At 44.1% G+C, this 20,889-nt stretch overlaps 1 protein-coding gene across 7 annotated transcripts in view; it reads right to left on the minus strand.

The window, feature by feature from the left end:
* Positions 1-20,889, minus strand: part of C1H10orf90 (chromosome 1 C10orf90 homolog) — a 240,255-nt gene that overhangs the window by 98,314 nt on the left and 121,052 nt on the right. For 2 of the 7 annotated variants that reach the window (XM_060381396.1, XM_060381391.1), the window contains one exon: positions 5,462-5,601. The exons of the other annotated variants lie outside the window; for them this stretch is intronic. The gene's annotated coding sequence lies outside the window, so the exon portion shown is untranslated. The remainder of the gene's footprint in view (positions 1-5,461; positions 5,602-20,889) is intronic. 7 annotated transcript variants of the gene reach the window in all.

Genomic DNA, 20,889 nt, shown 5'->3' on the forward strand with positions numbered 1-20,889 from the left:
GATTACATGTATTGCCTTCCAGCCTTTCCCTTGGGCTAACTTCTAACACCTCGTCTCTGACACAGTTCAAAGGCACTTCCTCTCAAAAGGACTCTCTGACTGGCTCCTACCGCACATCACAGACTCTCATGTTGGAGTCTGTCCAGCCTGTCCATAGATGGCACAGGTCATTGCCACAAACCATGAGATGTAAAGAGCAACAAGAATGTTTTCTCCTATAGCTCTGGGGCCTGGAAGCTGGAGTGTCTTCAGGAGAAGCCTGTGCTCTAGGGGAGGATCCTTCCTATGACTACCAACCTGGAGGTTGCTGAAATCCCTTCATTTCCTTGACTTGTGGCCACTTGCCTCAGACCTCTGCCTCCATCTTCCCACAGCCTTTCTTTCCATGTGCTTATGCCTCTAAATCCCTTTGCCCTTGTAAAGATAGCACCCACTGTGTCCTGAGACCACCCCAATCCACTGTGATCTCCCTTTAATATAACCACATCCTCAAAGACCCTGCTTTCACATTTACACCATCAAGGGTTATGTCTGAAACATCTTTTAGGGGAAACCAAGTCAACTCACATCCCCATCCCAGGCAAGTGTTATGACATGTGCTTTTGCCACCTTCTAATCTGTCTGACTCCTACAAATGCCTCCTCCTTTTCCTGGAACTTGGTTCCTATGGTGTCTTGTCAGTTGAAGACACTAAGTATATACAAGACAAACAGAACACTTATACTCTAACATCTGTGAGGAAAAAGCTAAAAACATACCTTCTCCAGACAGTTCGATCATGTCCCACTGACAACTCAAAGCCATCTTACTTCATTTCAAAGACTACCTAATGGCGAAGATGTGCTTTGCTAAATCAAAGAACATGGCCACAGTTTGATCTGTCGCTACTCTCAGAATGAGTCGGGCTCCCAACCTTCCGCCTGGTATGGCTGATGAAATCATTGGAATGTTTACCTAGCAACCAGGATAGCCACCTCAAGGCCACTTCTAGTCACCACTAACTTGGGGTTAGCATCTGAGATTCATTTGACAAATACAATGAGAATTGTTCCTGCAGGGAACAGTTAGATACAAGAAGAAAAGAAAAAGAAAAATTTTTTAAGTACTGCCTGGAATCTGAAGTTTTCTTCCCAATCCGTCCTTACTTTCTTGTATTTTACTTGCTTTGACAATGTTGATTCCTTAATGAACAGCAAGTGAGTTGGTATAAAAGTCCCTCAGGAGGGACTGCAGAGACATCTCAGAGGTTGAGAGACTGAACTGCTCTTGCAGAGAACCTAACTTGGGTTCCCAGCATCCACTCCAGAGGGATCACAACCACTGGTATCCCCAGATCCAGGGCATCCAATGTCCCCTTTTGGACTCTGTGGGGACCTGCACTCATGTGTGCACAGACCTACTCAGATACAAATATTTTTTAAAAATAAAAATAAATATTTAAAAAAAGTTCCTTAGGAATAAATATATCATTCCTAGTGCTGGGGAACTCATAAAGATAGGAGGCTGGGTGTCAGGGGCTGGAGGAGTGGCATCAGGGAGTTAAACAATTTAATCTGCTTATTTCTAGTTTTTATAAACTAGTCTAGCTCAACTTTAGCAATGTGACATTCCACCTACTGTAATAGCTGTTATGGATGGCTTTTCTACAATCAAATAAACTATTTTTGACCCTAAAATATAAAGAACATTATCTTGTGACATCTATGTGACTCAGTCTGAAGTGGCTTCTACAGTTATTTCCCCTTATCTAGCAAGGGAAATAAGTCCAGGACACGACTACAGTCCTAGAATTGCAGATAGTAGCAACCATCTACACACTATGCCTTTCCTATACTGGGAGACCTATGAAAACGTGCAATTTAAAAATCAGGCAGAATACTAGGTTGGCAACAGTCACCAATGATAAAGAAGAAACAATTACAATACTATGCTATGAAAAACTGTATGTTTGTGTTTGTGTACATGCCCACATGTGTATTGGTGCACATGCCTATGTGTGCTGTTGGAAGCCAGAGAATGGTGTCAGTATTACTCTATGCCTTATTCTCTTTGTGGCAGAGTCTCTTGCTAAACCTGGATCTTGTCATTTTTCAGCTAGACTGGCAGCTGACAAGCCCCAGCAATCCTTCTGTGTCCATGCCCCTCAGTGCTGAAGTTACAGCCATGCATGGGACAATGCCCAGCTTGCTACTGCTACATAGTGCTAGAATCTTAACTCCAGGCCTCACACTACTCAACAAGAGCTTGTATCCATGGAGTCAGCTCTCCAGCCCTCAATCTAATTTTTTATTTTATTTTTTTTAGTGTATGTACTCGGGAATCAAAGTGACGTCCTCATGCTTTTGTGTTGCAGCCACTTCACTCCTTGAACCATCTCCTCGGTACATACAAACAATTCATGACTTCTAAAATGTGAGTTGTTGACTTTTGGACTTTCCCACTTGATATACTCCAAGTATGGTTGGTTCCAGGAAACAAACCATAATCAGTGAAACTACAGGTAAGGGAGACGATGGTGGTCGGAAACACAGTGATGTGCTCTTTAAGCTATGATAGGAGCTAACAAAACACTGGAATCGTTAGTGAACTGAAACCCCTGGGCTTACATGGCCCTGGCACACATGAGTATGACATGCAACAGTCAAGGCCAAGGGGGAGAGATGACCAGCTGCATAATTCAGGACCTTCAGTGAAAGCGATCATTTGGGATGGCAACAGCTTTATGCTCTGAGATGAGGCATCCACAGTGTGGCCATTATCCAGATGAGCAGCTTGACTGTCACTGGCGGACGTGTGTCACCGTCAGGTCACAATGGCTGAACTGGATTGAGGGCTGACCCCGAGACAGATGTTGCCAGACACCCTCCAGATAATTTGTCAATTATGGAGTTAAATAAAAATGTTTTAAAAGCTCATGGATTTTCTAGTCCCAGGAAATCTAATTGAGTGAGACTCCCAGAGTATGAGGCACAGTCCCCCTGAAATCTGATTCAGTGGCCCTGCTACTGTGTGACAGGGAAATGGGTCTCCTCTGGTGGGACAGCATAGGGATGCTATCCTCAACTGTGAAGGCCACCCTATATGCTACGGCATGTATGTATCCTACAGTCATGGTGAGGCTTGCCCATATGAACAGCAGCCACACTACCCTCAGCCCTGATGAAACAGTGTTCACGGAGGTCCCAAGTAAAGCACCAAGAGAACATAGACACACAGCACTCAAAAGTTCCTGTATCGGAAGAGCCTATGGCCTAATGGGGAGGGGGGATGTGACATGGAGATCTTTCCCTCTTAAGAGTGACTTTAAACAATTCTGTAAACACACGATATAACATTTCCCATTTCTGTCATTTTTAAGCATGTGATTAGGTGGCATTAAGAGCAGTCATGTTGCTATGCCATCCAGTTCCCAGAACTTCTTCCCAGAACTGAAGCCATCCTTATTCAACAGCAACTTCCTGATGCCACCCCTCCAGCCCCTGGCACCCAGCCTCCTATCTTTATGAGTTCCCCAGTGTTAGGAATGGCACCTGATTTCAACATACAAGCAGCATTTGTGACTGGTATATTTCATGTAACATGACATCCTCAGGGATGTGTTGGTACCTTATCCTTTTGAAAACTGAGTACCATCCCATCCTACAGATAGATGCCATTGTTCTTATTCATGCCTCAGCTGGCATTTGAGGCACTTCTACATTTTGGCTGCTGTGAGTAATGCTGAGCACAGCAGATGAACAAATATCTATTTGAGTTCTAGCTTCTCGTTCTTTCTCCAGATTGTCCTTTGCCTTTCATTCTATGGCTCCATCTTGATCTTATGCAATATGCTTTTATGTGGATAGAAGTTCTTTCATGTGTGGAGACCAGGGGACAATCTTGAGCACCATTCTAAGACTTTAGCCAGCTTTAGTTCCTGATAGCATCTTTGGTCTAAAACTACGCGACTGGTCAGCCAGCCCAAGGGATCAGCCCTGTTTTTGTGTCTCTAGTATTGGGATTACATCATTGGAAGCTGTGCCCAGCCTTTTTTTATGTTTGTTCTTGGGGGTCAAACTCAGGTTTCCCAATCTCCCCCCATACATAGACCATTTTAGCAGCCATTTGAAAGCCACCATTTTTAAAAATTTATCTTCCTTCCTAGGCTACTGCCTGCTTGGAGTGAGAGGACAATGTGTCCTAGGGCACAGAGCCCTGTGTCCTCACCTTTGCTTCCTGTAGGTCATGTAGCCAGGTTAAATTTCCTCTACCCTTATAAGGTCATGACCAGCAGCACCTGGAATTCCTCCGTATGCAAATGAGGCATCCCTAGCACCTTAGCCCGCCAATGATATACACTCACCCTGAAAGCCCCTACCCAGCCCCCAAAAGTTTAAGTAGCCTTTACCTCCCCCCACCCCTGTTAAGTGAGCTGTCTCACCGAAGCTGCCTCCCAAGAGTCCATTTTCCTTGAGCTCACAGCTACCTGAGGTCTTTTCCACTCTTTCCCATCCCCACTTGGCTTCTTCCCCTCTCAGGATCCACTGATCACAATCACAGGCTGATGGGCAGGGAAACAGCAAAACTAGCCTAATTTGCACCAAGCCTTTTCTACTACATCCTTTTTCCTTTATAACTTCGCTGAACATACATTATCATTCTACCATATCGAAGTCCTTCAGCCATTTCAGTTCTGGGAAAACCATTATCCAGGTGGGCACTTGCAAGAGAACTGGGGGCAGTGTTCACCAGGAAGAGGAAGCCCCCTCTCCAACTTAAGCCTGAGTGACAACTAGCCCGTAGTAGGATTCTAGTTGTCCAGGTCATTAGGCATAGGCAAGCGGCTTTCTAAAAGATGAGCAAGGGTGATTAGATTCTAGTTCAAAGCTAGGGAATGTTCAAACACGAGGACAGAGAATAGGACATTTTTCAAACCTCTTCAAAATAGGAATCGAGGTAGCCTAAGCCCAGCTGCCAAGCATGCACTCCAGTCACATCAGAAGAACTTGTCAACTCTGGTTCATTAGAGAAACAAGATGCAAAAGTATTCTCATAAGATGGCAGGGTGGAGCAACGTGACACTTGTGTATGGGACCAGTGGCTTCTTGTTGTCAGTCTGCTTGGATGAATTGGCCAGAGCAGCAAGCCTGGTTTCTGGAGCCCACAGAGATGATTACAGGCTCCGCCAAGAGCTGGACAAATGAGGCTGCTGCAGCGTCTGAAAGCCCCAAGTGGTAAATCTCTCATTAGAAGAACCATTAGCTGCACATAGCACATCAGGTGGCTGGGGTAGGGAGTGGGGAGAGGCACCATCACTGGGCTGGATCTGAGAGCAAACACTAGAGGAAAAGCCCAGGCTTGGAGAGGCCTGCCCACACTTCTGCCATTAGCTGGATCCCTGCTTAGAAGGCGAAGTTGCCTCTACAGGACTCTTTAACAGCTTATCAGCTACGCTGAACAATTAGAATGCGGTCGCTCTCACCTGAAAGGCTCTCTCGTACAGTTCTTGGGCTTTTTGTCTCAGCTGAATGAAGCTGCAGGTTCTCAGTATTCCCCGTCTTCTACCCTCCCCTCCAGCTTAGGACAAACCTCGTCATGGGTCAAGAATCACAGCAATGGACCCTGGAGATGAGAGGCATGTAAGAATTCAAAGCTTCCCTTGAGCCCTCCTTGTTACTTAGTTACTCGTTACTTAGATCTGTGGGTTGTAGCATGGTTATCCTGGTTCAAGGGAGGATGCTTGAATCCCACTAAGAAGAAGAAATAAAATAGACATCAGAATTGGAGGGAGAGAAGAAACTGGGTGAGAAAGGGAGTGGAGAAGGGAATGTGTTGGGGGAGCAGGCGTGGGGAGAGTGGGGATATGGAGAGATGGGTAGGAGAGAGAAGGGAAGTTGGTGTTGGGGCGTCTCTGGGACAAGATGGAGACCTGGGAAGGGGAAGGCTACTGGGAAAATATGGGGGTGACCCTAGCTGAGACTCCTAGCAGTGAGGAATACTGAGACTGAAGTGGCCACACCCTGTAGCTAGGCAGGACTTCCAGTGGAGGGAGGGGGACACCAACCCACCCACAAAACCCTCAACCCAAAATTTGTCCTGCTTTCAAGTTGAGCAGGAATAAAAGATGGGACAGAGATTGAGGAAATGGCCAGCCAATGACTGGCCCAACTTGAGACTCACCCCATGTGAGAGACCCAACCTCTGACATTGCTATACTTGAAGACAGGAAACTAGCATAACTGTCATCGGAGAGGCTTTATCCAGAAGATAATGGAACACAGCCAGACATTAGGCAGAATTCAGGGAGTCTTGGGGAAGAATTAGGAGAAAGACCGAGGGAACTTGAGGAGTCAAGGATATGACAAGAAGACCTACATAACCAACTAATAGAGGCCCACAGAGGCTCATAGAGACTGAACCACCAACCAAAGAACATGCATGCACTGTTCCTAGGCTGCCTACAGATATGAAGCTGATGGGCAGCTCAGTCCTCAAGTGGGTCCCCTAACAATTGGTGCAGGGGCTGCATATGACTTGAACTCTAAAGTTGCCTCCTTCTAAATCCCGTTTCCTTAGCAGGCCTGCCTTGTTTTGCCTCTGTGAAAGACGAGGCACTTAGTACTGATACAACTTTTATGCCTCAATGGGTTGCTACCTGAAGGGGGAGGAAGTGGGTGGGAGGGTGGGCCTGGAAGGAGAGGAGTGAGGGGGGTTGTGATTAGGATGTAAAATGAACAAATAAATTAATTAATTAATGAATCTTTGCTCTTCTAGTTTTTCTCTAACCATGCCCCTTCCTGCTGAGCTAAGCTATCCATTCTCCTCCCACCCCAAATGACTTAAGTGTATGTTTAAAACAACAGGGGTTTTTTTGTTTTGTTTTTTTGTTTTTGTTTTTTAGTTTAACTTATTTTCCAGAAGGTTTCTGTCTTGAACAGGACAGGCACAGCTCAGTGGCTCCAGGGCACCTCTATCACCTCCCAAAGAAGCCCCAGCCCCATTCACAGTTACTCTCTGTTTCCCTGTCCCTGTTACACACTAATCTGCTTTTGCTTTCTGGCTGGCCTATCCTGGACACTCTATTTAATAGGATGATGGGATATGTGCCTTTGTTTGGCCTCTTTCTCTTGGTATTGCTTATCTACTTCCCTCACGTCATACCACACACTGAGACTATTCATTTTCGTAGCTGAATAATACTCTGTGAAGTGGAGAGATCACGTGAGCTGATGGGCCTCTGGACTGACACAGACCATCATGAATACTTGTTTACAGGCTTTCATGCAGATGTGTGTCCACGTACACTGAAATGCTGAGGTATGCGGCAATGTCATGTTTGCCTTTTGAATAATGGCCAAATCAAAGTTTGGCACTTGTTTCCCAAAGTGACTGGGTCATCTTGGGCCAGGGTAACAGCACAGGCAGTATCCTAGGAGGAGAAATGGCAGCAGATGTTTCTAGATTCCCATAAGGCAGGGTTTCCTATCCATGGGCTGTTCGCATGAGTAAAGTTGAGGGAACACCACACAGGTGGACTTCGATCGAACTGGGCAGTTTCTGAACTTTTCTTTTTTTTAATTAATTTAATTTTTTATTATTAGTTACATTTTATTAACTCTGTATCCCGCTCCCTTATTCTCTCCCAATCCCACCCTCCCTCCCTCATCTCCACTGTGCCCTTTTCCAAGTCCACTGATAGGGGGGACCTCCTCCCCTTTCATCTGACCCTGTTTTATCAGGTATCTTCAGGACTGGCTGCAAAGTCCTCCTCTGTAGCTTAGCAGGACTGCTCCTCCCTTGGGGAGTGGGGAGGTCAAAGAGCCTGCCAGTTCTGAGTTCCTGTCAGAAATAGTTCCTGTTCCCCTTACTATGGGAAACCAATTGGTTACTGAGCTACCACAGGCTACATCCGAGCAGAGGTTCTAGGTTATATCCATACATGGTCCTTGGTGGAGTGTCAGTCTCAGAAAAGACCCCTGTGCCCGGATATATTTGGTCCTTTTGGAGATCCTATCCTTTCCACGTCATACTAGCTCCTCTTCTTTCATATGATTCCCTGCACTCTGCCAAAGGTTTGGTTATGAGTCTTAGTATCTGCTTTGAAACACTGCTAGGTAGAGTCTTTCAGATGCCTTCTGTGGTAGACTCCTGTCATACGTCCAATGCACATACCATTTGTCTTTCTAAGTGAGGATTGATCATCTTACCCCTTGTCCACTTTCTTGTTTATCTTCTTTAGGTGTATAGATTTCATTATGTTTATCATATCTTGTAGGTCTATATAAGCGAGTAGAACCTAGTCAAGTTACCTTACTTCCCTGGGCCTCAGTTTCCCCATTGACACAGGAGGCATTGTGATTTCTATCTTCCTGGATTATTATGAATGCTAAGAGAGGAGACAGAGAGAAGGCCCTAAGTGCACTGCTTGATTGTGGAAGCATCAAATTAATTTCATTACCTCTACAGCAAGCATTAGTGCAGCATCCTCTAAGGACAGGGCACTGGCCTGGGTACTCAGGTCACAGTGATGGACACAATGGACAGAAAAAGCTCTGCCCTCCTGGAGCTCAGATGAAGTCTAACATTCTCAAAAAAAAAAGTTAATGAAGCTAGTTATTATTATAATTCAACATTTTTACTCTTGATTGCAAAGTAAGTACCAGTTCATCAGAAAGCAGGACAAGACAAAGAGAGTTTCACTAATGAACTTGAACTTTAGTGAGAGATGAAGCATTAGCTTCAGTAATTGTAGCTCTCTGCCAGCTCCAGGTGTGGCCTTTCCTTCCTCTCTGAGACAGAAGGGAGAGGAGCCCAAGAAGCCACTGACTGCAGGTCCATTAGGTATCAAGGATATGAAAAGCACACAGAGGAGAGAGGAGAGAGAAGAGAAGAGAAAAGAAAGAAGAGAGGAGAGATAGTTTATGACCTCTAGATATCTAGACAAAGGAGCTCTGAAACACTTTCCAAGCTAGGAGTGATTTAGAGGAATAAAATGGAAAAATCATAAGAGCATAAAAAAATAAATAAAGAGGGTGCATGGGAGCAAAGGGCAAGGAAATGGCTCAAGCTGCTTGAGACACACAAGAAGACTAAGTGGGGACTTGGACACAGAGGAAGGTAGGTGGGGTCCTGGGACTTGAAGCCGGGCTAGATGGGAGCTTGGGACATGCATAGCAGGACTTAATGAAGCTACTAAAGAAAGAAGAAAACCTGGTAACCCAAAGAATGCCTCTGGGACAAGTAGCCAACGAGGTTCCAAGGCCACACTGCTCTGCTCAGAAGTCAGCAAAGCCATGATGAAGACATGTCCCATGGCCCAACACTAGCTGCCAGTGAGTCTACTGAGGGCACCCCCAAGAACTGAATGAGCCTCTGAACTTTCTCCAGATTCCCTTACCTGCCTAGCAATTCTGAGCTAACCAGGTACTTGGCTGCCAGGTCCTTCTCAAAAATTCATTGGGAGAGCCTTTCAACATGAGCTGCAGCTGATTTCCAGAGTCCTGTGAGATTATCTGGTGACTATAATCTCCTGGATGGGAGTGTGGCATAGGGGATATGTCACATATGGTTGGCTAGTCAAGCTTACCAATAAGGCTGTCATTTGCAGGAAGATGGATGAGAAACAGCCAAGGATTTGTCCTACCAAATGCTAAATTCTATAAAAGTGATGGGAAAGGCAGTACATTACTAGAGAAAGAACAAAATTGGCAGAAAAGAACAATAACAGAATAATACAAAAGACAGCCTTCAACATATGGAAATGCAGAAAATAATAAGTGGGTGTAACATATTAGTAAATATTAACAGCAAAAACAAAACTAATGGCAGTAAATGAAGACCGAACAATCCATTATTATTTTGAAAACCCAAATAGTGTCCCTCTTGCTCCACGAACCCACCAATCAACTACAAATACCCTAAAAAATATGAAAGTAAGCATCTGTTTTAAAAGCCAGGAGTGGAACCTGCCTGACATCTCAACACTAGGAAGGTAAAGTAGGAAGATCAGAAGTTCAAGGCCATCCTTGGCTGTGTGGCAAGTTTTAGATCATCCTTAGCTACAGGAAAGCCTGTCTCAAAATTAAAAACCTATTTTAAAAGTATAGAATGCTTAATACTTGTTGTCACCCTGGGTGGAAAAGGGCGTCTTTAGAAAGTTCTCAAAGAAAACACTATTCAATAAAAGTTGAGTAAATCTAACTATTTTGTAGAGAGAGGCTGAGTCATAGATTAGAAAAAAATATATTGAAACTCATGTAACGGACAAAAGTTTAGAATCAAAATTAATTTTTAAATCTCCTGAAAATGAATCTGCGGGAAAGCAATGGGGAAAGTGGTGAAATCAAAACGGGCCTTTCTCAAGGAGACATGGTCCTTAAGCATCTCAAAAGGTAGGCAGCATTTATAGGCTCTGTAGTTGTAGTGATGTTACCCTTCTTATCACTGACATGGGCTCTTTGTGTATCTTAAAACATTTGTTTCTTGATAAAGTTCTGTTGATTTTTTTTAAAGAACTAGCCTTTAGTGTTTCTTGTAATTTTGTTTATATTTCATTGATTTCTGTCATTATTTTGATTTGCTTTTGTTACCCATGCCCATGTTTGTGCCTCAAGTTTATTCATTTTCAGCATTTGGTAGTTAAATATCTCACAATCTATTTACAATTTGTCTTGTTGAAACACATTTTGGTTTGTTTTTGTTTTAAACATCATTATTTTCTGTTGTTACCTCTGGAGAGGAAGATGTTATTGGCTGAGGACAAGTATGTCTCTAAACCATCTTGTGATGCAAGGCCAGCTAGCTAAAATAAGGATTATTTGGCCCAAAATGTCAATAGTTCTCAAGGTAGGAACTCTGACACATACACAAAAACATTAAGAGATTTGCAAAGACAATCCAAGAACCCTTTAACTGGTCCAATTCCTCCCTCCCACACAAACCTCCTTACAGTCATAGCATGCTCACTGAGGAAGGGCTCGCCTACATGTTTTCCTCTCACATTTCACAGATATTAATTTGGGACAAATCACAGACCAATAGCTTTTAGACTGCAACATTCTAAAAGAACTTCACTGTGAATTAGGAGTCAGTGAAGCTGTCTTATACAAGGCTCAGAAAACAACAGCAATAAAATAAAAAACTTCAATAAAGTTATATCTTCTGCCCCACAAGGAGACATCTTAAGAAAATGAAAAGGCCACCACAGACAGGGATAAATATTTCAATCTACAGTTCTAACAAAGGACAGATATCTAGAATGTTTAATTGATAGGATCATTCAAAATATTAACAAAAATACAAATAGCCCAATGTAAAGTGGAGTTACCAAACGTCTGCTTGTCTTCCCTGGGCTGGCAACAACTTTTCTTTTTCCGGCTGTTGCTAGGCATCTGGGAGTAACATATAGACTCAGGCCACCCCACCTGGGGCCTACATCTTGGTTATGGGGGAAGAATGGGCTGCCTACCCTTCCCAAGTGTGCCCTGTCTGGGCCATGTCTGGCTCCTTCCATCTCTATTAGCTCCAGCCTCCCATCCCCTACCTTGACCCATGGCTTAATGTCTGTATGGTGGGTTATGATATCACGACCTTTGTGCTACTTTGTTTGTCAATTTGACACAAGCTAGAATTATCTGCAAAGTGGGAATCTCAATTGAGGAGATTCTGTCATCCTATTGGCCTGCAGATAAGCATGTAATGCAGTCCCCCCCCCCGCCTTTTTTTATTAAATTTAATCATTTTACAACCTGATCACAGCCCTTCCCCCCCTTCTCCCAGGTCATGCATTTTCTTGACTGACAGTTGATGCAGAAAGGCCTAGCCTGCTGTCATTAGTACCATCCCCTGAGCAGGTGGTCATGGGATATATAAGAAAGCAAACTGAGCATGCCATGAAACAGAGATCTCTGATTCAGTGCCTGCCTCTGGGCTCCTACCTTTCACTTCTACCTTGGCTTTGCCTGGTGATGGGCTGTAACCTGTAAGCCAAATGAATCCTCTCCTTCCCAAGTTACTTTTGTTCATGCTGTTTATCACAGAACTAAAAGACTGACTATGACAGCCTTCCTAGGTGGCCCTCAATGCTCAGTCTGTATCTTCATCATAAACATGATTTTCTCTGAGGGCACGGAGGCTGGGGTCTGGGGCTGCCCTTCCAGTGATAGCATTTCCAGCTGCATCTGCATCTGAATAACTTTCCTCATTGCTTTTCTTGGCTCTAGAAACCTTGCTGAAAGCAACCTTATCCTCTCTCTCTAGGATCCAGCATGGGTACGTTCCTGGACCAGCTTAAAGAAGAGTCATCCCTAGTCAACTCCCAGTAAAGGAAGTCTGGTCTCGGCTTCCTGTGAGTGAGCAGGAAGCAAGTGCTTCTGTCAGAGCAGCTTCGCCTAACTCCTGACTATGGAAGTCTGGGGTTCACACTTAGTTTCTTACGTAATGTATTTAATCTCCTTCTAGCCAGGCTACACAGACTTTAGCCATGAAGTGGCTGAAGGTGAAGTGACAGCTTTTCTCAGTCCGTAGACGTAAGTCAACTCAGAGGATCTATCCTGTCATGTCATGATCAGTTTAGATATTTCCAACGAGCATTTGCTCTAACACCAGATAATACAGTTCTTCCATGTTTCTGTTGCCATGTCACACTGTGGGGGCTACAGTTGCCCCGGTGGGTGCTCTGCTGCCCCTCTGTGCCAGGTGTAACTTGTCCTAGGCTTGTGGAGGTAAGGCTAGCAGGAAGTCCTGCCACCAGCTATGACTTCAGCATCCTGACCCTGTCAGTGCCTCTCTTCTCCTGTAAATGAGAACACGACTCCCACTCTCTTTCTGGAGTTGATTACTGCCTGGAAAGTTCTTAGCACAAGTGCCTGCCACACAGCAGAAGCTGAGAAGCAGCAGCTGCCAATAGGGATAAGAGCTAATTAAATGTTTGTTGAGCTGGGCTGAGTGACAAGCTCTGGGTCTCCAGTGAGGAACTCAATCCAGGGTGTTCAGATGGCATCTTTCCTAGGAGACTGAGACCCTGTGGGCATTGGAACAAGGCTGAAGCAGAGGCTTCACCAAGAAATGAAGAAGGCATGCAGGAACCCACTGTGAGAAGCACGGACCTGCTGATTCTCTCTTCTTTTACCCTCCCATGGAATGGCCAGGCCTTCCAGATTGAGGGTGATAGTGGCTTCTTGCCTTGTGTTGCCTTGTTTTCCTGGAGAGATGTGAACATAGACAGGCCACCGATGAAAAGACTAAAGCAGTGGTTCTCAACCTGTGTGTCAAGACCCTTTCGAATGACCCTTTCACAGCGGTCGCATATCAGATGTCCTCCATATCAGATGCTTACATTATGATTCACAACAGTAGCAAAACTATAGTTACGAAACAGCAAGAAAATTAATGTTATATTTGGGGTCACCACAACATGAGAACCTGTATTAAAGGGTTGCAGCATTAGGAAGGTTAAGAACCACTGTATTAAAAAGAATATGTACATAAGTCGAAATTAGTGAGCCATTTAGTTTACTGGACTTACTTATAGAGGTGAGGGGTTACATACAAAGTGAGGTGACCCGAAAATGAGCATGGCATCAGCATGTTGCGCTCCAGTACAGATGATACATTAGTTAACTCTTCTACTGCTGTGGTAAACTCGTAAAAGAAAGAATTTATTTGGCCTTATGGTTCCAGACGTTTAAAATCCACGGTGGTAGGAATGAAGAGGGGTGCTTTAGCATATACGTTAAAAAGCCACACAATCTAAGACAAATGTTTGGTTTTCTTTCTCTTGGATTTTCCAGTTGGAAGCCAATATGGAGAAACCATATCTATTTCCTAAACAGGTGATAACCGCACATTCTCATCAGCTTTAGCCAGCAGCCCTTTCCCTCCTGAACATCCTCATTAGACAAACACAGCTTGACTATCAGTAAACCCGGAAAACCCGTACAAGCCAGGGCTGGCATGAACACCTGCCACAAGAGGTGCTAGTGCTTGTTGCCAGTGGCTACTCTTGCACAGAACCAAGCTGAGCCAGGCACTGTGGGTCCATGAGGATGAACCTTGGCGTGTGCCCATGGTTTGCTCTGACTCTGTGCAGAGCCATGGGGCCACAGAAGCACCACAACCAACCGCAGTGCCTAACCTGTGCACACTGCCCATTTCCCAGAGGGCTCTGTGCTGAGCACTGTGCAGGGTCCTCCTCAGGCTGGAAATAATCTCTCCTAATCATGGATACAAACAGCCCTCCTCTAGATGTGTGTACAAGTGGGTGGGAGGGGATTCTTCCTAATACCACACAGCACAGAAGAGTACCAACTGGCCAGACACACTCACTCCAGCCCTGGTCTTGATGCTACTCAAGACATCAGGGATGGGTCAGGGTGTCCTACTTCCCTGAAGGTGTAAGCACTCTGAAGGAGCTGGCCTGCACTATCATCTCCTCAGTCCTTACTTCCGCAGGACCCATTTTAAAGAGCCAATTATAGTGCTGTACAAAATATAGCATTTAGACCCAGAGCCAGAGCCCAAGGTTGCCGTAGGCTACATAGCAGCCATAGAAGCCAGTGTGCACTATATGAGGCTATCTGAAAACAAACAAACAAACAAACAGACAGTGAAACAACAGAATAGATCAACCAAAAAAGCTCAGGATGGTGCAAACCTTCCATCCCAGCTGGGGAGATAGAGGCAGGGTGAGGCCAGTCTGGTCTAGGTATTGAGTTCCAGTCCAGTTCATGGTACATAGTGAAACCCTGTCTCAAAAAGAAAGTAAAATGAACAAAGCAAGGATTAAACTCAATTAAATTTAAAAAGGGAAGTTTAGACTCAGAGCAACTGGAGGAGAGAGGAATTCAAGCCAGACCTAAAGTCTCCAAATGTTTGCACATCCCTACCAAGTTATGCTGGTCTCACATTAAGAAAATGCCTTACTAGGGAACCCATTTGGAGACTGAGTGGCCATGGGCTACACCTGTGCAGGGATTCTAGGTTATATCCATGAATGGTCCTTGGTTGGAGTATCAGGGAACAAAGGACTGTCTCTGACATGAACTCGGTGAATACATTGTAATAAATAAAAGATTTTTAAAAAATCTTTTATCCTGTTATGCCTTTATCCTGTTCTCTCAACTTGAGACCCAATACTTCAAACCAGGAAATGAAGCTGCAACTGTGTGTTCACTAACAAAAATGCTCTTGAGTCATTCACAACCCTATTTGACTCTAATTGAAAAAAAAAAAAATCACCCACTCAAAGTCTCCTGGAAATCCCACAGGTGAGAGGTCCAGCTAGTCTTGGAAGTTCAGAGGTGGTTGCTCACAAGGTCTTCATGTCTCTGCCAAAACATAAAGCCTATGAGGGACAGACAGATCAGGCAATCCTACCACTCCCTTGGCCAGGCTTAGAACCACAGGTACACCTGAGATTAAACAAACAGGAAAGTAAAAATCCAGAGGCCTGAAAGCAAGGTCGACACTTATCTTCTTTCCCAACTCAGATAACAGGTAATTGCTTTTTTATCACTTGCACAGGGAATTTAAATGTAAAAGAGGAGGGTGGCTTGATATCACACTTAAGGCTGTGCAGTACACAGATCCTCAAGGGCCACTTCTTCTGAGGACCCTGAGTCAAGTTTTCCAAACGCACTAACACAGTTTAATGAGGAAAACAGCCAAGACCCAACAAAGACAGGGTCAGTCTGTCCCATCCAATGGAAGGGCTTCCTATAGTTAATAGCACATGTGGAAAAGTAAACTGACATCAGTGGTCCCAAGGTAGTCTTTACCTAAGGAGAGATGTTTGGGCAAGAAGGGTACTTCCAGGAGAAACAGAATGTCGTTGCTTAGCAACCTGGAAAACTCCTCAGCCCCAACTCCAGGGGTTACCTGGCTCAGGAAAACAGAACATCTCCCACAGATCGAGCTTCTGATGGCAGTAACCAGAGCAAAGCCTCTCCTCAGGTGTCAGCCCTGTGGCAACCAGGAGCTCAGAGGCCTCTGATCCCAGCTTCACAACTCATTCTCCTGAAAGATTTAGAGCCTCAGATTCCACACTGCTTTCAAGTTTCCCTACAACTTGGCTTGATGATTCCTGTCTTTGATTCCTCACACCCAGCACAGATTGCACTCTTTTACCTGGACTTGATTCCCCAGGCTTTGGCATATTACTGAAAAAAAAAATGACATTGATTTTATTTATTTAATGTTGTTGTGGGTTGAACTATGTTCCCTCAATCTCCCTGTGTTCAAATATTAGCCCCAGCACTTCAGACTGTGGTCCCCTGTGGGGAGAAGACCTTTAAAGACATAACCAAGTCAAAATGAGGTCTTGGAGCAGGGGGGTTCCTAATCTGATCTGACTAGTGTACAAGTGGAAAACTGGAGGCAGAAACACACACACAAAAAGTGTCAAGTGGTGGTGCAGGCAGATGAGGCTGGAGACAGCTTGTTTGGTTGAAGGGTTGTCTAGCCCAAAGCCTTTAGTTTGATCACCGGCATTGTATAACCCAGGCATGGTGGCACATGCCCATAATCCCAGGACTCAGAAGACAGAAGCAGGGTGATTAGAAAGTTTGGGCTTATTAAAAGTCATTCTTGCCTAATGAGTTTGTGGCCAGCATGGGCTACATAAGACTCTTCCTCAAAAACAAAATGATACGAGTAGAGATGAGGTGTTGCTTCTAAAGGACAAGGGACCCCAGAGATCACTTAGAGGCCACCAGAAGCTGGAAGGAGGCCTGAGGCAGATTCCTGGACTTTGGAAGGAACCAGCCTTTCCATCACCTCGATCTTGGATTTCTGGAAAGTTCGGGGTGAGTTTGTCTGTCTTAGGCTCCTCGCTAATGTGGCATTTTGTCAAGGCGTCTCTGAGAGGTGCACACTTGGCCCCTGTGGGCAGAGGTCCTTGTCTCCTTTTCTCATCTCACTAGTTGACATTTCAGGAAGCTGTGGCTCAGAGAAGCAAATAAATGGTTCCAGCTCTTGCAGCCCCCAAGGAAAGTGGTGAAATTTAAACCCAAGTAGCTATGTCTAGAAGTCCATACTGGGACCCTTGCCTTTGGCCTCTGCTTATTTTAGACTTGAAGGAGTTCCCCACCCCCAGAGTAACTAAAGGCAAAGCCATCTGCTAACTACATGGGGAAACCCCACAGCCAAAGCATTAAGAAATATTTAATACGATGATGGGAGGCACCTTGCCAGCTGAGCCACAGCCAGGAACTGGTCCTTGCTGCTGGGCAAGAGACTCTTTGCTACAGAAAGCTGAGCCTGGAGCTAAATTAGCTTTGAAGTTGATTAAACCTCCAGGGTTCCAGGGAGTATGTGGCTGGAGGGGCCCCTTGCAGTCCAGACACTGGAACAGAAGAGTACGAAGGAACCTTTCTACCCTGATGGCCTGTGGGGGCACCTGGAAAGGGCTCTTCATGCTAGAATACTCAGAAATCTTATTTTAGTTAGGAATAGTGCATTTAGCACGGAAAATAGACATGCCATGGATGGAATAACACATTTCTGCCAGGGTCTTGTTCTTCAGTAGAGAGGCTGACAGTAGTATAGGGAGGGGTGTGTGTGTGTGTGTGTGTGTGTGTGTGTGTGTATGTGTGTGTGTGTGTGTGTGGTATGCAAGGATTCTTAACTGCTCATGGGAGCTCCTTCAGTCATACTTTATGAAAAGTATGAAAATAATTTATGAAAAGACAAAAATTTCATTCAAAGCAGTCACCTCCAGCTACTGCTCTTATTTAAAATTTAAGGTGATATGAATAAATACACATAGCTTGATTTTCTTCTCTTCTATTCACACAGGCTAAATAGTGTAGAATTAAATCCATCCCATAAAATGGTGCTGGTCCAACTGGATGTCTACATGTAGAAAAATGAAAATAGATCCATACTTATCACCCTGCACAAAACTGAAGTCCAAGTGGATCAAAGAACTCAACATAAAACCAGACACATTAAATTGGCTAGAAAAAAAATTTGGGGAATACCCTAGAACTCATTGGTACAGGAGAAAACTTCCTGAACAGAACACCAACAGCACAGGCTCTAAGAGCAACAATCAATAAATGGGACCTCATGAAACTGAAAAGCTTCTGTAAATCAAAGGACACTGTCATCAAAACAAAGCGACTGCCTGCAGATTGGGAAAGAATCTTCACCAACCCTTTATCTGACAGAGGACTCATATCCAGTATATATAAAGAACTAAAGAAGCTGAAAAGCAACAAACGAAGTAATCCACTTAAAAAATGGGGAACAGAGCTAAACAGAGAATTCTCTGTAGAGGAATATCGAATGGCAGAGAAGCATTTAAAGAAATGCTCAACCTCATTAGCCATTAGGGAAATGCAAATCAAAACAACCCTGAGATTTCACCTTACACCCATCAGAATGGCCAAGATCAAAAACTCAAGTGACAACACATGCTGGAGAGGTTGTGGAGAAAGGGGAACCCTTCTCCACTGCTGGTGGGAATGTAAACTTGTGCAACCACTCTGGAAATCAATCTGGCACTTTCTCAGACAACTAGGAATAGCACTTCCTCAAGATCTAGCCATACCACTCCTAGGCATGTATCCAAAAGAGGCTCAAGTACACAAAAAGGACATTTGCTCAACCATGTTTGTAGCAGCTTTATTTGTAATAGCCAGAAGCTGGAAACAGCCCAGATGACCCTCAACTGAAGAATGGATGCAGAAATTGAGGTACATCTATACAATGGAGTATTACTCAGCAATGAAAAATAAGGAAATCATGAAATTTGCAGATAAATGGTGGGACCTAGAAAGGATCATCCTGAGTGAGTTGTCCCAGAAGCAAAAAGACACACATGGTATATACTCACTCATATAAACATACAACATAGGATAAACCCGCTAAAATCTGTACATCTAAACAAACTAAGCAAAAGAGAGAACCCTAACTAAAATGCTCAATCCCCATCCTGAAAGGCAAAGAGGATGGACATCAGAAGAAGAAGAAAACAGGAAACAACCTAGGAACCTGCCACAGAGGGCCTCTGAAAGCCTCTGCCCTGAAGACTATCAAAGCAGATGCTGAGCCTGATGGCCAACTGTCGGGCAGAATGAATGGAATTTTATGTAAGAAGTAGGAAATAGCAAGAGCTGGAGAGGACAGGAACTCCACAAGGAGAGCAACAGAACAAGAAAATTTGAACACAGGGAACTTCCCAGAGACTCATACTCCAACCAAGGACTATTCATGGAGATAACCTAGAACCCCTGCACAGATGTAGCCCATGGCAGTTCAGTGTCCAAGTAGGTTACATAGTAATGGGAAGAGGGACTGCCTCTGACATAATCTGATTGGCCTGCTCTTTGCTCACCTCCCCCTGAGGGGGGAGCAGCCTTACCAGGCCACAGAAGATGACAATGAAGCCACTTCTGATGAGAACTGATAGACTAAGATCAGAAAGAAGGAGAGGAGGACCTCCCCTATCAGTGGACTTGGGGAGGGGCATGCATGCAGAAAGGGGAGGGAGGGTGGGGCTTATGGGGGGGATACAAAATGAATACAGTGTAATTAATAAAAGTTAAATAAATTTTTTTTTAAAAAAAGAATAGCAACAAAATGACCAAACATTAAAATCTGAGAAGAAAACGAAAATAATGTGAAATAAATATAATGCTTTTTGGTGATTTCTATGAAATAGACAAAATTTCTAAAAGCAACATATTCTAAAAGCCTGAGTTAATTTTTTTTCTAGTAGGTACTTATTAAATATGTTATATGACTTATGTATTTGGGGAGAACTCATTGCAAACAATGAGACTTAGTATAGTAAATTATGAAAAGCCAAACAAGATGTAAGAGGCAAGGAAGTAAGACCACAGGACCTGCCACCGTAGTGAGACCCGAGAATGAGAGGTGGGCTGGAGGGGTACTCAGCAGCGACGGGAGCTTGCAGTTCAATTCCTAATTCAGGAAGCTTGCAAGTTCTATAACTCCAAATCCAGACAACCTGGTGCCATGTTTTGGCCCCTACAGGCACCTACATATCTGTTGGACCATGCACATATAAGCATAAATTCAAAATAAATAAAAATTTTAAAATAGAAGGGGGCCATTGAGCTAGAATCAAAGCAATCTACAAAGGAGAATAACTGAAGAACAGCAGTCTTCAAAACAAAACAAAACAAACAAAAAAAAAAAAAACAAGTGAAAACAAATTAAGCAAATGCCAGTATATCTGAAAACGCATCTGAAATGAAATGCTCATGACCTATATTTAAAGTGTGGAAAATCATAGGAGAAAATGTGAAAGAAGAGCTAAACAGGGGAGGTGTGGCACGTTCCTGGATGTAAAGGGGACTGCTATAAGCTCATCCTGCCCAGATTAATTCATATGGGTCTGTGTGGGGTCCATGAACAGACAATCTGATTTGTGGGTGTGTGGGGGAAAGAGGATGCATTTGAAGAGTCGGGGTTATTTTAAAGGTGTGCTGAGAGAGCAGGTAGTGGCTACCCCACATACCAAAGCTTACCTCAGAGCAGTATTAAGTAAAAGGATGTGGTCTAATCCAGAAGAGATAGACAGATTAGGGGGGAAAAAGAGCTTATGAAAGAATGATCTCAAGCCAGAGAATAGAGTGGCTTAAGAAGTAGTGATGTGTTTAGGAATAAGATTATGTCATAGCCTAAATGTATTTATTTTTAATCTTCATTGCATGAGTGTGTATTGCCTACCTGTGCATCTGGGCACATTGTGCATGCCTAGTGCCTGCAGAGGTCTGAAGAAAAAGCCAGGCTACCTGGAAATGGAGTTACAGGTGTTAGTGAGCTGTCATGTGAGAGCTGGGATTCGAAACTGAGACCTCTGCAAGATCAGCTAGTACTCTTAACCACTGAGTCCTTTCTCCAGCCCCTTGTTGTCCATTTAAAGCCATAATCAATGTTACA

This window comes from Meriones unguiculatus, chromosome 1, assembly GCF_030254825.1.
Source record: "Meriones unguiculatus strain TT.TT164.6M chromosome 1, Bangor_MerUng_6.1, whole genome shotgun sequence".
NCBI classification, from domain to species: Eukaryota; Metazoa; Chordata; class Mammalia; order Rodentia; family Muridae; genus Meriones; species Meriones unguiculatus.